Source organism: Pinus tabuliformis, chromosome 6 (genome assembly GCF_031772625.1).
Source record: "Pinus tabuliformis cultivar Carrire ecotype Pingquan chromosome 6, CPIR1, whole genome shotgun sequence".
In the NCBI taxonomy this organism is placed as follows: Eukaryota; Viridiplantae; Streptophyta; class Pinopsida; order Pinales; family Pinaceae; genus Pinus; species Pinus tabuliformis.
The window spans coordinates 1,974,423,147-1,974,440,857 of record NC_142292.1 but is presented as its reverse complement, the minus strand read 5'-3'; the positions used below and the strand labels follow the sequence as shown (position 1 = coordinate 1,974,440,857).

Sequence of the window (17,711 nt, the reverse complement as noted above, 5' to 3'; positions counted from 1 at the left end):
CATCATTTTTTTGCAAAAAATATATTTTGCTAGGGAAACCAAAGCTCAAGTTTATTTTGACAATTCTAGGAGAAATTTGTATTCGTCATTCTACAAAAGTTTTATTAAAAAACATTAGACAAATTCCTTCTAATTTGTCTTTTATTTAATGATTGTGGGACAAATTATTCAAATTATTAATAGGCCCTATTAAATTTTCAATGGGGCCTCATTAATAAATTTTAGCATAGTCTAACTTGTTCACTAAATGACTTTTTTCACGATATTTTTTTGGTTAATTTTAATCAAAATCGGGTTGAGATAAATTATTAATCTGCATAATTCAAATGCTCCAAAAATTTTTCATGGTGCTGAATCCATTTATATATTTAAAAATGCATTGTAAAGAATATTTTTTTTGAAATTATATTGTCAAATTTTAATGAAATATAATAAAAATAATTATTTCATTTATAAATTACTATGCCATAAATTTTTATATTTTTATATACCATATTAAAAATACAAAGAAGAAATTTGACCGAGATCGCAATTAATCTTAAAAGAATGGCCAATTATTTTATGAAGCCAAATGAGAAAGCGTGGAGTATTAGTGTGGGCCGTGATCCAATGTTTTTATAAAAATCCAAGTGATTAAGAGGGTCGACTATTCATTTCCTGGAGGAGCTGTAAAAATTTAAAGGGTCGGGTTTGACTTTAGTGCAGAGGCCGAATATATATATATATATATATATATTCAGAATTGGAAGCTGATCATTCCAGTTGAGGACATATTCATACTTTAGTCGGTGCCAAGGTGGTCATATTCAGAGAAGGCCGACTAATATGGTGGGGAATTCGATCCTTCAGTTTGAGGCCGACTCTTGTCTTCAGATTTAGGGTTTCATACCAGCAAGGATTGAGTTCTGTTGTGAACAAGGGGAATGAAACTCCTCTTTATTTTTGTTGGACAAGGTATCATTTGCTGGACCAGTTTGTTGACTAGCGTGCATCAGAGATGTAGCGTACCAGATTGAATCAGCTGTGTCAAGCCACCAGTTCCAGGTTCTCCTATACGTTGTGCTATCAGGTTTATTTTTATAGTGTACCTATCTTTGTATTTGCCTTGCTGATTTACATACACTCTGGAAATGATATGGAACGCTGGTCATTGCTATCTTTGTGTTCAGTGAGAAAGAAAATATATATATATAAAAGGGTTATATCTTATGAGCTGGTCATTTGTGCTTAAAATACCCTTTGTATGTTGTTGATATAGTGGTTCTGGAACGTACATATATATAACATTGTGCCTTGATTTTTTTCTAATCTAAACAAACAGAAATCTGCCTACAACAATATGTCGCAAACTATTTGACAAAGGACTTCACTGAGAACTGCCCAAAACTTGGAGAAATTGAGGGAAAAGTCAACGTATTGCTATAGTCATCAAGCTTGTCTCAAGATGTATGAGTGAGAAAATGGTCATAGTGCCATCTATTGAGTTAAAAAAATGGCTATTTGTCAATAACAATAAGTTGAGTGTAAGACAACATTGCATTCGTCTGTATGTTTGTCAATTTTAGTTGTTAGCCGTTATGAATAACATTGTTGAGTGTTGGGGTGTGATTGGAGAGTTTGTCAATCAAGTGATGCTTAAAATAGTTCGATGTACTTGTTATTCTTTAGCTAAAACATGGATCAAACTTTCATAATTTTTCTTAATAAATTAGTAGCAACAAATAGAAGACCTTTTTCAAAAGGGTACATGTTATTCTATGTTGAAATATGTAATTAGGCTCTGTTTTCATAATGTCATATGTAATCATGATTTTATGGATCTAATGAAAAGAGAAAAATAAATTTGTACCCCTCACAAGCCTATAAATAAGAAGGAACACGACCTCATTTGAAAACTCACTCAAGCAAGTTCAATCTCCTCATGATAGATGCTAGAAAAGGACAAAGAAGGAGAAGAAGAACAAGTTCAAAGTTTTGGGTCTCTCTCTCTCTCTCTTGTTAATGTTTCTACAGTGATTGAGCAAGACAAAAATTATGAAGTTGCATCGAAGCTATGAAGTTGCATCGAAGTTGTGACTCTGCAAGGTTGAAGTTGTGAAGTTACTTATAGGTCATGTTAATCTAGGTTGTCATTGATGTCAATATGGCAGTGTTTGTGATGGCAAATTTTTGTGACATGTGTGGTTGCCCATTAATGCCCATTGATCATAATACTGCTCATGGAGGATCCAAGGATTGAATACAGACATAATAGAAACAATGGAACCGAGGAGGAAAGATATCAGAAGCCATCAGAAGATAAAGAGAGAGTGAAGAGGAGAAGCCATCGTGAAGCCAAAAAGTGAGAGGAAGAGTTCATCGGAAGTCATTAAAGAAGTAGGTTACGGAGCAACAGAAGCAGGTTTTTGCATATGCCCAAGGGTAAGTGCTATCGTAAGAAAAAAGAGGAACATTGCATCGAAGGAATTATATCGGCGGGTTATCGGTGGCTTTACCATTTTATTATGTGTCACAATGAATCCCTCGACTGTGATATGTATTGCGGATCCGAAAACAGTTTATGGTAATCGCCCTATTGTAATATCGCATTAGCACGTATTGGAACCTTCGCGTCGCAAGTTATGAATGCCTGTCACATTAAAACCCCCGATTGCAATATAATGGAGTCAAGAAATGAATGACGGAGATCAAACCCAAGTGCTTGCGGAAGGTGAATCGCGGAAATTGATTTGGATCGTCAGATCAACAGATCCGATAGATCAACAAATATTAATGGCGGAAGAAGAATGGCGGACGAATAAATCTTGATTGTCAGATCGACATTGATTAGCAACTGCGGGGGTAGGAAAGTATGAATTTCCTTGATCGTGGCTGAAGTCCCGCACTCAATCCTAGTCGTTGATCTCATATTCAACTCTTAGATCATAGTCAATTGCAGGGGTTAAGGCCGTTTTAATCTGTGTGCCAGTCGAAGTGCCGCAAACCATAGATTGCAATATAATACGTAGACCCGATAGCTCCATTAGAACATACCTTTATGTAGTATCGCGTCCAGATATCGGGGAAGTTACGCAAATCATAAGAGTTGTCACCGTCGAACCGCCAATTGCGATAAGACTTGTGAACCCAACCGCCGATTACGATAATATTGTGGACCTGATGGATTCATTAAAAACAGTTCATTGAATATCGCATCCGCTCCATCAAAAGACAGTGGATGTGCACACTTGTAAAACCTCCGATTTTTATAAAGTTGCGATTGCGGGATTAAAGGAATGACTCCAATTCTCATGAAATTGCGATTGCGGGATTAAAGTTGATGACGTGGCATGTGGGACCTCTATGTGGGTATAGCAGCTCTTATGTGATTTCCGTAAATAATAAGTATATTATATTAAAAAAGGGCCTCACTGATATAATTTTAATATGTGACATCATAAGTCAGCCTCTCCTCCACTAAACGTGTCTTTTGAGTATTGGTGAACATCGTATAAAAACGAGTTAAAACGCTTCAGTTCTAAGCATCTATCTCGGCATAAAAATAAAGCATAAAGAAGTTCACAACTCGTGAACTTGAAGAGACAAAGGAAGCCAAAGATCGGAAAGCCAAAGGTTGAGCGAGCAAAAAAAAAAGAGGAAGCCAAAGATCGGGAAGCTGAAGGTCGAGTGAGCGAAATTGGAAGCCAAAGGTCGAGCGAACGAAAGTGGAAGCTGAAGGTCGAGTGAGCGAAGAAGGAAGCCGAAAGGTCTAGTGGAAGAAGAAGGAAGCCGAAGGTCGAACATTCTGTTGACTAGGTTATTTATTGAAAAGCTCGGACCTGTGTTTGAAAGTGATTCAGATAACAGTTCAAAAGGACGCTCTGCGGATCTAAGATGATTATCTGAGTATGAACAGGGCTGTTTTTTAATTGAACGCACAATGTGAAATCGCGACAGTCACTCCTCTAAATAAGTCACTCCTGAAGCAGTTAATCCTGAAGCAGTCACTCCTGAAGCATTTACCGTGACAGTGAGAACAGAGGCTTGAAACAGAGAGTTGTTTTTGTGCAGAGCTTAGTGCAGTTCATTGTAGACACATTGAAGTTGTGTGAAGACTCTTGTAGATCATGATGGCTATTTGAAATAATCATGAGGTAACTTTGCAGACTCTGTTTAGCGAATATGAAGAATTGTGAATACTTCTTCATATGAAGACAGGTTGTCATTGATGTAGCGGTGAAGCTGTAGATTGACAGAACACAGTGAAGAAGATTTTGAGAGTAGTGTAATACAATCAAAACATTTCTTGACAAGATAGGGTCAGAGCCCTTGGGATTGGTGCCTCAGAATTGAAAGGATTGGTGTCGATGGAGTTGGTGCTCCTAAATCCAAGGTTGGTGCCTTGACAAGATAGGGTCGGAGCCATTGGGGTTGGTGCCCTAGAGGTTGGAGCCTCACAAAAGACCAAGTTGGTGCTTGGCAACAAGTTGGAGCCTTATATATATTGTACCTGATTTATTGTAAAGATTATATTAATAAAAGCATTGATTCCTATTGTTCATTTTGTGTTCTAAATATAAATGATTTAATTGGTAAAAATAACAATTGAAAAGGAATACTGATTCACCCCCCTTAGTATTTCCAATAGGTCGAAGCTGTGAAGCTGCTAAGTCGAATCTGCATCAAGGTCAAAGTTGCGGAAATTGATATTAGGGTCGAAGTTGTTGGAGAAGTTGCTGGAAGGTCAAAGTTTGTTGCTGGAAGCCGTTCAAGAAGGAAAAAGTTGACTTGGTCTTGGAGGGTCTTGGTCAAGCGTCATAGGTTTTGGAATTCATCAAAGGAAAATTCTATAAGAAGAGAAGAATTCTGATGGGTTTTCCTCTCAGTTGGAGAGGTTTTGGCCCTCGCTGATTGCCTAAATCTTATGTCTTATTGTATCACTATTCTTTATGATTTGGTAGTTGTTTGATGATAGAGAACACTAATAATAATAAAGGAAATAAGAAGTTAATCAAGTAAAGTAAAAATACATCACAAACAATTATCAATTATCAAAGTAAGAGAAATCACCTAATCTAGTTGCCCTAGATTTCTCAACATTATACAGTTGGAACAACCCAAGGAAGAGCATGAGATAGGACACAAAATCTTTGTACTTGGGACAAATTTGAAATTTATGGGGTTTACAGTAAAGGCCTTGCTCAAATTGGAAGAACTTGCTTCACTCTTTTCCAAGGTGGACTCGTCAGATGAAAAAAGCTTGATTTGGGCTCTAAAACCAGCCATGCTTGCTCTCATACAACACACATTTTTGAAGCACCCTTGTGAAGGGTTCAAACTTCTAGTTGCCTCTTGTCTCAGTAGTATCATGATGCTGATCGCACCTATACCCTCTTATAATGATGACATTATGAAGAAAGTCTTCAGGCTAGCAATAGAGACCTTGCGGGACTTGGATAAAAGTGAGGATCCTACCTTCAGGATGAAGATGGAAAATTTAGAAGTCATGGCCATGGTTAGATCTTATGACCTCGTGTTTGACTTAGAGTGTGATGACTTGATTCTCCAAATGTTCCAATGATTCTTCAACATTAGGAAACATCATCCTGACACGGTCAAAGCACACATGCAATATATTTTGTTGTCATGTATGGGAGGCCATGATGCCATTTGCAGGGAGTTGTAGTCTAGATTGTTGTCCATTTGGATGAAGAAACAATTGGTCTCACCTGCTACCTTTGAACTAGTCGAAAGGTTGGTTTGAGCAGAACATAAAATTGTTCAAGAGATGACTGACCTAGGCAGAGTTCAAGAGAATTTGTGGTGACCAACCATGCAACAAGAATGAGCTTAGTAGGAAAGGTATTTGCTTCATTTGCAAGGAACCTTAGGGCCTTGACCACTTATGCATGAGTGACATGGAGGAGATGGTAGAGTTAGCGCAGGAGGAGGTTCCTTCTGACTTTTCAGGTGAGGATTATAATTTTTTGGTTGAGTCCATGGGTTCTTATGAGGATGCTTCTAAGGAGCATGAACAGTCATGTGGGGTTGTTGAAACTAGGTTGGATATGTATTCCTGTGTGTAGGTTGAGTTGTCAGAAAACCCTATGGGATACATTCAAGGAGATAAGTCACCAGTGACAATTCAGAATGTGTAACATATGGTGGGGCATGAGTCAGATGAGGATGATGATATGCACAGTGTGCGAGATGGGCCATTTTTGGAGTTTCAGCTAATGGCTTATGTTGAGCCCATGTTGGAGGAGGATGATCAACTATCTTTTGGGCCAGACATTTGTGAGGAACATACAGATGTACAGACAACCAATAGGGTTGTAGTACTTGTAGACACTTGTCATCAGGAGGTGTTGGAGCCTACCCATTGATGAGGTGCAGATAAGTGCAGTGGCAGTCAACAAAGCTGCAATATTTCCAGGCAATAACCCTCTCTAGGAGTACATAGACAAGGCTTGCAATACAACTTGTCCACTTCTGTCCATTATAGAAGGGCAGGATTTGTTAGACAAATCTCGTTGATTGACTGGGAAGAACAACGTGAGTTGAGCATGGACCAACATCAACGTAGTAGACTTATTCCAGACAATAGTGTCCATGCTTTGGATTGGCGAGAGATCATTAGTTGGTATCTTATTGACGAAATGTCATTCTTAGTCACGAGCGTAGTACAACAGGGGCCCTTAGAGATAAGGGATATGCTGGCCTCAAGATGTAGGCCGACCACTCGTCAACATTTCATCACAATATCGACATAGTGGGATTGACCTTGGTTTATGCTAGGGGTTGGATTGGAGAGATGTGATGAGTTGGTATTCCACTAATGGAGCAACGTCTACGGCTAGAGACAAAAGCAAAACCAGAGCCATGGGGTATGGGAGATGATGACTGGCCATGGTGGATTTAGGATCCAAGTGGATCCATTAATGGTAGGTTGAGTCAGAGATGGGTTTCAAATCCAGGTGTTGAGGGATCCATTCATGATTGGTTAGCATGGAGGCATGGCGTAGCACAATGGTTCATATGGGATCTTGCTATCAGTTTGCAAATGCCTCTACAGTGGACAAAGATGGATTGCTTAAGGGCAAGCAATATTGGGGTGGGAGGATTTTCATGTCCCCATTTTTATTTTCCTCTATAATACAACCAAGATGGGTTTCCAGGGTATGTGATGGTGAGGTTGCAGGAGTTTTATGGGATATGATGACATTCGCTTGGCATATTTATTATCATGGGTACTTCCACACAACTTGATTTTGGTTTTGTGCCTTTCTAATAATTCCCCTAAAATGGGGTTATTATTGGGCATAACTTAATTAATTATGCTCAAGGTGGCATTCTGAGAGGAATATTTGATGCAATACCTTAGTGTAATAGCTTGTTGGAATCAGAACGAGAAGATCTACAGGATGTGACGCTGAGAAGTGATTTCTAGTGGATAGCGAGAGTATGATGGGTGATTTATCGTTTTCCCAACTTAAAAATGACTTTAATTAGTCATTTAATTAAAAATGGGGGAAATAATTAATTGGAGGAAAAAAAGGCCAAAATTGACTTAAGTGAAATAAAATAAAATTAAAAAGTCACTTAAGGTCAAGTCAAGGGAAGAACTTCTAGAATAACAATAAAAAATGAAATATGATACTTCTAGAGGCTTGGAGATCTATCTATAGAGTCTTTAAAAGGAGGAGAAGAAGATCATTTGGGACATCCTTGAGTTGGGTATTTTTCTTCTAGAGAGGTTTGGAGAACCGGGAGTTCCCAGCTTCAATTGTAGCCCTGGGATGGAAACCCTCGGTTAATTTAGCGAGAGTGGGTGAGAGCCCACCTCTCCCCTTGGTGAATTCATTCATAATTTACAAGTGTTTTCAACAAATCAATTATCTTTGGAGGTTGCTACAACACTATTGTAGATATTTTGAGGCCATTACCTCAATCATTTCCAGTTTCTTATACCAACATTTTCTATATTAATAAAATAAGGATGGGTTCTATTGCCTATGCATTCTGTCAATTTTTAGTTGCAATTCATATTTCCTTGTTTTTCCGATTAATGTTATAGTTTCAATTTGTGAAATGAGTTTTTGAAATTAACAACATAGATTTTGATGCAAATTTTTGCAAAGATTTTATTTGGGACATTACAAGAGTACACCAAGAAGCGCACATAAATGACAAGGTAGACAAAAAAAACCAATAGAAATGGATCTAAAGGTTCCATTTGAAATAAAAATAGTAAGAACAAGTTTGAAGACTTCCGAAACAAACTAGAGTGCAAGATTGAAACACAAAGAAATGAAGAGAAAGATGTAGACTTAGGAAACACTAGAGAATAACTTATGAAGGAAGAAAAACGAGGGTTGTCATTGAAATATATTAGCAAGTCAAAGAATATCAGAAGATGATGAGTTGAGTCACAAAGAATTGGCCATTAAATCATAGGAGAGAGTTGAGGTGTGAACTCGTAAGGAAAAAAACACAAATTCATGAGATCAAGTACTCATTCTTACATTTAGATACTTAGTGATCACTTCCATCTGTTATCACATATCACTACAAAGATAAAACACAAATGCAAAATGTGATTTTGTCGAAACTCAAATATTGTTCAAGTGAAAATGCAAAACATGTTTTTGTCAAAACACATATTATTCAAGTGAAAATGAAAGACATGTTTTTGTTAAAGGGGTGAAATCTTATAATGGAATTTTCATGTCACTAAGGAAAGATTCAAAAACAACTTGAAAAATGTTTAACAAAATATCATATTTGATTAATATTTTAACAAAATATCCCATTTGATTAAATCACGATACCTCAATAGAGGAGAACAATTAATAAACTTATGTCCTAATTTGAATCCCTTTATTTTAAGTCAAAATTCTTGTACAATGCCTCACGAACTTAAATATGTGCAATTCCCCAAACTCTGATACAATTTAAACTACTCCCCATACCAAATTGACATTGAAGAGAATCTACAATGCAATATAATCAAAACAAAACATTCACCAATACTAATATTCAAAATCTAGCATTATATATGATCCTTTTTCTACAATTGTTTCTTAGAACAAATTAAATTGTTTTAACCATGATTCTTTATAACATTATTTTGCAAAGATGAAGTGAATTTCCTTTCTGAAAATAACCAAAAGTAGAGAAAATCTTATGTGCATTAAGATTTAGGAGAATACACAAAAATAGCATATAAACCATGACCTCTACCTTTTTGTTATGTAGAGCGTTATTAAATATATGAAGCAACATACGCTGGTCTACTTAAATATAGCTCTAAGCTAAGCTAGACAATGAGTGGGAAGTGTATTATCTAACCGCTTGCGTTTCACAATGATTTGGGGATGGAGGTGAGCAAATAGATTGAGGAAGACAAAAAGAGACCCCATATATTTCAACAGACCACACCCCTAAAAAAATTAACATTTTATATCCAACTTGAAATGCTAAAAAATTGCTCACTTTTACTAAAATATGCCCATTGTAGTTGAGAAACACTCTCTTGGTTGTTGCCTGTTTTATTAGTGCAAAATGATGCAAACAACAAGTCTAGTTTTGTAAAACCCTTTTTATGTTGTAATATGTGAGGTGGGATGTGTTCCCCACCACCAATGGGTGACACCCATAGGAGAAAATTTTATCCTAGATTGTCTTTAGTCGATAGAAACAACCCCTTGCAACCACCAGATAGCTCAATGTGCCACCATCTCCGCCATCTGAGCCAACTATTATGTACCATTGCCCATTTGTTATGATCGCATGTTTGAAGGTGGGCCTTCCAACACCAAAGGTATGGATTTCATTATGTAGTTGGGTATTTTTTCTTACTTATCATGGACATGCCTTGGCATGGATTGGTGGAGGGATTTGGCGGAAAGAATGGGCTTGGTTTGTACTCTTGTCCCTTTTTCCAACTTGGTGGTTAACCTTGTATCATAGGCCCATGGGATCTCCTTTATTGGCTACTAGCTTTAGGAGTGTCACAACATGGGAAATCCCAATTTTGGTTGTGTGGTCTCGCTTCTCGACACCACATACATCACTACCCTCCACTCACTATAGCCCATTTTCACATACTTCCCATCCGGGTCCAAATTTGTCCATTGGGTCCACAAGGTGTTAGCCTCCCTATCTCCTTGTCCACACTTTGGGTCAGGCCAGAAACGATGCCCCGAGGTTTGATCCAGCTAAAAATAAAATAAAAATCAAAATTTGGCCATTCGCAATAAGAAATGTACCATAAAATGCAAAACATGGTCGGGACATACAAATTTAGCACATATGCAAAATCTAACATGAACTCTACCCCCTATCATTATGGCCGTCACCTTGGTTCATAGGGCCCCTATATTGGCCCCCTGCATCACTAAGGAACCCCTAATTATCCCAACACTTGGTGGGGAATGTATTTCCCAATCTTAAAGGGGTTACTCACTGCTATATCATTTGTATCATGCTCTCATCCCCTCGAGCCCCAAGCAGTTATACAAGAAAAAATAATAAAAGACAAAAGGCATATGAAGAAGGGTGGAAAAACAAAGTCAGAGGTAACTCACGTACCATGATTTCTCCCTCCTACATCTAGACACCCAAGTGTGGGCTTCCCTCATCATAACTACCCTTGTACCATGGCATGTGGCTTGGAGCCCTCCCCTCATGCTCCACCCTATTCCATCATCATATCACATGACACCAGCCATATGACTGATGTACCATGGACCTGCCACTCGCTTAAAGGTTGAAACCACCTAATAAGGTCCTTAATTAACCTCCTTAAACTTGGAGAATACACTCTAAAGCCCAATATGGAAGGGAATGCCACTATGAAGTGCCCACTTGGTTCCATGATTTGTAAGCTCATTTTCTCAATTACACCAATGATTTGTTGTACTAGAAGGTGAGGAGACGCATTAGATCTTATATATGATTGCAGGTAGGTCTTCATCTTGGGGTCTGGTCTCCCTATACGAGGTCCAAGCCCTCTAGAGAGTCATATTGGCATTTGTTGGGTGTGCGTTGAGGGCCATGGGCCTCCACTATATTAGACAGAAGATTACCATGCCATGGGATTCTTCAATGCGATTCATTGCTCGCTTGTTTCTCACTTATGTGATGATGATGATGCACCTGTACCACCTTTCTCAGTTGGCTACACACTTGCACCACACACTTGAAAGTTGATCTAGGGCCCTTGGGGTTGTGTCTCACCATGGGAGGCAAAGGGAGGGTTTGCATCATTGTTCCATCCCTTGCAGATGGGATACATGCTTGTTCGATTCAATTGGAGACCCATGAGGATGCTTTTATGCCCCCATAGCCACTTTGGGGCACCACATGTCATTTGCTTGGAGATTAAGGGGCCACCCCCTTCATCACTATTGTTGGATCCCTTCTTCTCATTTTAGTACATGAGGGACTTCATTTGGCCTTCCAAGGGCCCTCCTAGCTACTTCTCTATCATTTCAGCAGCCACCCCCTTCATCACTATCGTTGGATCCCTTCTTCTCATTTTGGTACATGAGGGACTTCATTTGGCCTTCCAAGGTCCCTCCTAGCTACTTATCTATCATTTCAACAGCCACCCCCTTCATCACTATTGTTGGATCCCTTCTTCTCATTTTGGTACACGAGGGACTTCATTTGGCCTTCCAAGCCCTCCTAGCTACTTATCTATCATTCAGCACTCTTGCGAGGCTAATTATTCTTATGGTGGAGCTATTTGGTGGGCTTGTCACTAAAGTATTGTTATTTGCACATTATTTTATTATGAGGTGCATCATTAGGCTAGAATAGGCCATTCGAACTACTTAGAGGAGTGTATAAATATAAGAGAGGATCATTTCACCTCTCATTATCACTTGGATTTGGGATATCTCTCTAAAGAATTTGGACCTGTAATTATGGAATGATTTTGGATGAATAAATGCATTTTGATGTGTGGAAAGATTTTGTTATCTCTCTTGGAGCTTCTTTTTGGCAATATTGTGGCTGGATGTACTCTTCTTTGTCTTGTAAGTGCAATATAATGCTATATTTCTATTTTAATGGATGTCAAATGCATGGAATTATTTTCATATGGTGAAATGTTCCCTAATTAATGTGAATTATTGGAATCATTGAAACTATCAGATATTTTTGCATGTGTTACTCATTAGACAAAGAAAGAAAGGATGTTCCTAGGGGATAATTTGTATTTGAATTCTTGAAACTCCATAATAATTGACATCAGTGTGAAAGTCTAAAGTTGTCGTGTAGCTGCATCCATAGATGGTGAAGTTGCTTCTTTAGGCCTCCTTGAAGAGTGATGTTCCCAAACCTTGTTCATTTTGAGTCCAATATTCCCAATAGCTAGGCACTAGTCCTAGATCATTGGTGATCACATTAACTCAACGAAATATCATTATTTCACCTCTTTTCTTCGTCCCTCTAAGGATAAGGAGATTTTCTAGGGCTTGGTGAAAAATTTTAGGGAGGAGGAATTTTGGGATTCCGTCCAAACAAGTTTCTTCATTTATGTCTCCTTTAGGCATCCTCCAATTTTGAACTAATTATGACAGTGTAATTTCAAATAAATTGATGCCCTGGCTCTCACACCAAGTGGGAACCCTTGAAGCTACTTTGACTTGGGTGTTTCTTGAAGGTTTGCAAGTTATAGCTTATCATTCAAAACCTTTTCTCTTAGCTATCTTGACCCTGATGAACCTTTATCTCGACATATTGCTCAACCCTAGGTCTCGCACAATATCTCTCTCATGGTGTTTTTCATGGAAAGTCATATTAGATAATAGATTCCTCCCAAAGGTCATTCTTTGATTGAATCTTTGCATTGAATGAGCCATCCTTGCCTCACTTTGAATCCTAATATAGGCATATTAATCACAAGTGAGGAATTTTAGAAATATTGACTTTAGGAATTCTCATCATCATCGAATATTATTAGCCCTAGGTCTAGGTCTCCTCATAAGCTTTTCTTGAAGAGACATTAGCCTCTTCTTGAAGCATTAAGCCATTATTTGAGCCTCTCCTTTGAATGGGCCTTGGAAATCACCTCATACCTTCCCACTGATCCTATCATTCAAGTGATTTCCCTTAAATCGAAACTCCTCCCATCAGTGAAATTTCGTAAAGGGCATGGGACACTGACTGAGGTGACAATGTGTCATTGCCCCATTGTTTTCATTTGGTCTAGTAATTGTCCCTTAGGTACCCTTTCAAGGACCCTTGCTAGATTGTGTGACAACAGGATGCATAAAAAAGAACTTATAAAAATGAAAAGAAAAATGTGTTTTAAGTGTTCTAATATTCATTTTTTAAAACATGGGTTAGGAACGTCTTGACATTCACTAGATAGGGGTTCATCATTGCCCAAATGTCCAAAGGATGTCCCCATCCACCAAGTAAGTCCCAAGTACATAGAAATAGCACCCATTATGTTTGTGAATGTTGGGGATGTGAGGACTCATATGCAGATCTCCCTTTCGCAAAAAATATGGAAAATGTGTCCCTTAGCTTGAGGCATGCATGCCAGCCAAACACTGCCAACAAGTAACTCCGACTCATCCTTTTGTAAACCAACTATAGAAGTTGTCAAAGTTGCCAAGTAATATACACTCAGATCAAGCAATTATAATTGGATTTATGAAATTTGGATATCATCCCCAGAGGCAAATTACAAAGCTCTGTTAAAAGGGAAAAGCACATTATTTATATGAGCTTTGCAAATGTCAAATAGATTTTACAAGAGATTTGTGAAAGCAACTTGATTATGTTTTACAATGAAAATACTAATTGTAGAGTTGGGTTTTGAATTGGTTGTTCTACAATGCTAACCTCTTTCATAACTGTGTAATCAATTACTAATGGCACTGCTACGAAATCGTGAAACAATATTACATTACATAATATACATCCTCATTTCCTCCCTCAAGAGGATGTTATCCCATATTTCTCTTTTATATGGGAATGGCATTTCTTAGAAATAGTTGAAAAGAGCCATTTATCCGGTGAAGGTAATGTCCTTATCCAACAGACCAAATTTGTTGAATTGTTAGTTCACTTCTTGTTCAAGTTTGAATATCCAAAAGTAGTATTTTATAACATCATGGATGTCTTACTGGACTAGAAAATCAAGTCAAGAAGCGTTAACTCCAACACACTGCTTAATGGTATAAGGACTATAATGCAAAGCCTCATAAACTCCAACAGTTTGCTTAATGGTACCAGAGCTATAATAAAAGCCTTATAAACTCCAACAACCTTGTTTAATGGTACATGACCATACTGCAACTCCTTATAAACTCCAATGGAATACTTAATGGTGCAAGGACCATATTCTAAAGGCTTAAGTTTATGGTGATGCCACTACTTAAATCTGTGTCCAAATAGAGCCTGACTTTATCACCAAATTAAAGTGAAGTGGAACTTGATGCTTATCCTAAAGAACTTTCTATTTGAGACGTATGTACAAGAGTAGTTTTTTACTTTGGAATGTAACAATGTCATTGCAAGTGAATAACAAAGACACAAACTTTACTTTGTTCATTTTTTCTCAAATATCAAAACACTCTAAGAAACTGGAAAAGTTTACACATGTGGTGTAGGTGTTGAAAACCATACAGAACTTAGAGGAAGAGTACCTAAAGATGCATATTTTTTTTCTTATCTGTGCTAGATTACATGAGGATACACATCCACTATATTTTAGACGTAGGATGAACCTGAAAAGCATGCACAAGAGTCCAATTAAGAGCTTTTGTCTGAGAGAACCTTAAGGTTTGTATTCAATTAAGATTATATTGTCTTCTTAAATTTATATAAGTGGAGAGAGAAAGACCTTATGTAACCTCTTTCCATTTATCTATTATCAATTATAAATCATGTCATTTACTATATTTACGATAATGTAAATCCTAATTACTAAAGAATGATCGTTACTATTCTGGACAGTGGCGAACATATCTGCAGTTTACTCGTGTCGTATAACATTGAAGTTCAACCTCTTCATCTTCTATAATCAATTTGATGAAATGAAAATGTATTTGTATTCCTTTTTGATCTATGTTGCATGTTATTTCTAGAAGAAACATCAATTTAGATATGTTGTTATAGGTCTCAAACAACATTTTCAATTTAATATTCCTACTTAAACAAGGTTGTTAATAATAATCCCAGGGTGATGCCCCTAGGTCACAACTACTCAAGCCACAGATTAGGCATGCCAGTGATCTCAAGACTCACATAACCTAGCAAACAAGAAAATGTTCATTCCTACATTTAGACACTCAATAATCATTCCTACATTACTACAAAGGTAAAACAAAAAAGAGACAACCACATTAAAATCAAAATGACTAAGGAAATGTTGTTCAACTAAAAAGTATTGTATTTTATCTGCACTGGCCCATATTTCAGAGATATCATATTTACATATCCCTTATAGTTAAGCGACTTAGTATGGCATAAAGATTAAAGGGTAAATTCCCAAACATTGCATGGGAAGTTTTCTAAAATTTGAAAATACAATATATCCCTGACATCAAATAGTTTTCAAGTGAAAATGCAAAATGTGTTTTTTTCGAAACTTGCAAAACATGTTTTTGTCAAAACTCAATTGTTATTCAACCGAAAAAAAAAACATGCTCTTGTTAAATGGTTGAAATCTTATAGTGGAATTTTCATCTAACTAAAAACATATTATAAAACAACCTGGAAATTATTTTAACAAAATATCGTATTTGATTAAATCACTATACCTTAATAGAGGAGAACAATTAATACACCTATGTTTTAATTTGACTCCAACAATAATTTAAAAGCCAAAATTCTTAACAGTGCTTCATAAACTCAAAAGTGTCAAAAGTGTCCAATTCCCCGAACTCTGATATAATTCCATCTCTTCTCCGTGCCAAACTGATATTGAAGGGAATCTACAATGCAATATAATCAAAACAAAACATTCATCAGTATTGATATGCAAATCATGATTCTTGATAACACTATTTTGCAAAGGTGAAGGGAATTTCCTTTTGAAAATAGTAAAAAGTAGAGAAAAGCTTATGTGCATTAAGGTTTAGAAGAATACACCCAACTAGCATATAAACCATGACCTATAAATTTTTGTTATGCAGAAGGTCAAGATATACATAAAGCAACATCGGGTGGTATGCTTTTCATAGCTCTAAGATAAGCGAGACGATGGGTGGGAAGTTTATTATCTAACCACGTGTTTCACACCAATTTGGGGATGGAGGTGAGAAAACGGATTGAGGAAGACAAAAGAGACATCACAGATTTCAGCAGACAACACCCCCCCAAACTTTATCCAACCTGAAATGCTTAAAAATTTCTCATCTTTGCTAAAACACGCCCATTGTAGTTGAGAAACACTCTTCTTGGTTATTGTTGCCAGTTTTCTGAATGAAAAATGATGCAAATGCAAGTCTAGGTTTGGAAAACCCTTTTTATGCTGTTTTATGCAAGGTGGGATGCATCAGAAAGGACTTAGAAAAATGAAAAATAAAATGTTCTTAAGTGTTTTAATATTCTTTTTTTATACCTGTGTCAGGAATGTCCTGACATTCTCTGGATGGGGGTTTACCATTGCCCAAATGTCCAAAGGATGTCCCCATCTGCAATGGACATGGAAATGGCACCCACTATGTTTGTGGATGCTGGGGATACTAGCACTCATATTCATCTCCCTTTCACAAGAAATATGGAAAATGTGTCCTTCAATCTAGGGTATGTTTGCCCACAAAACAGTGCCACAACTCACACTCATACTCTTGTAAACCTAATATAGAAGTTGTCAAAGTTGCTAAGATACACAAACACCAGTCCAATTATGGTTGGTTTTATGAAATTTGGATATCATCGCCAGAGGCATATTACAAAGTTCTGTTGAAAGGGCCTATACAAGCTACAGTGCACATGATTTTTATGAGGTTTGAAAATTTTCAAATAGCTTTTACAAAACATCTATGCAAGCAACCAGGTTATGTTCTACAAAGGCAGTCATAATTGTAGAGATGGCTTTTGAATTGGTTGTTCTACAAAAGCTAGCCTCTCACATAATTGTTCAATCAGTTACTAATGGCAGTGCTATGAAATTGAGAAACATTATTACATCACATAATATACTTTCTCATTTGCTCCCTCATCAGGATATTATCCCTTATTTCTCTATGAGATGGGCAGATTTTTAGCTTGGGAAGGTAGTGCCCTTAATACTTATCCAATAGACTAGATTTATTGAATTGTCAGCTTAGTTCTTGTTCAAGCTTGAATATCCAAAAGTAGTATTTTACAATATCATGGATGGCCAATTGAACTGGAAAATCAAGTCAAGAAGCATTAATTGCAACACACTGCTTAATGGTACAAGGACCATAATGCAAAGACTTATAAACTCCAATAGCTTGCTTAACGGTACAGGACTATAATTGAAATCCTTATAAACTCCAACAGCCTAGTTTAATGGTACAGGACAATAATGCAAATCTTTATAAACTCCAACAGCCTACTTAATGGTACAAAGGCCATAATCTAACGGCTTAAGTTTATGATGATGCCACTACTTAAATCTGTGTCCACTACTTTATTACCAATTTTAAAGCGAACTGGAACTTCACGCTTATCCTAAAGAGGTTTCGATTTGACATGTATGTACAAGAATGGAGAGGTTTCGATTTGACATGTAT

The 17,711-nt window shown here is 37.1% G+C and overlaps 1 protein-coding gene and 1 long non-coding RNA gene across 2 annotated transcripts in view; one reads left to right on the top strand and one right to left on the bottom strand.

Moving 5' to 3' along the window:
- Nucleotides 1-17,711, bottom strand: part of LOC149267120 (F-box only protein 6-like) — a 272,518-nt gene that overhangs the window by 207,871 nt on the left and 46,936 nt on the right. The gene's annotated exons all lie outside the window — the stretch shown is intronic.
- The window catches only part of LOC149267121 (uncharacterized), a 62,216-nt gene continuing 45,060 nt past the window's right edge, over nucleotides 556-17,711 (top strand). The window contains exon 1 of the long non-coding RNA XR_016260524.1: nucleotides 556-1,069. This is a non-coding gene — a long non-coding RNA (uncharacterized LOC149267121). The remainder of the gene's footprint in view (nucleotides 1,070-17,711) is intronic.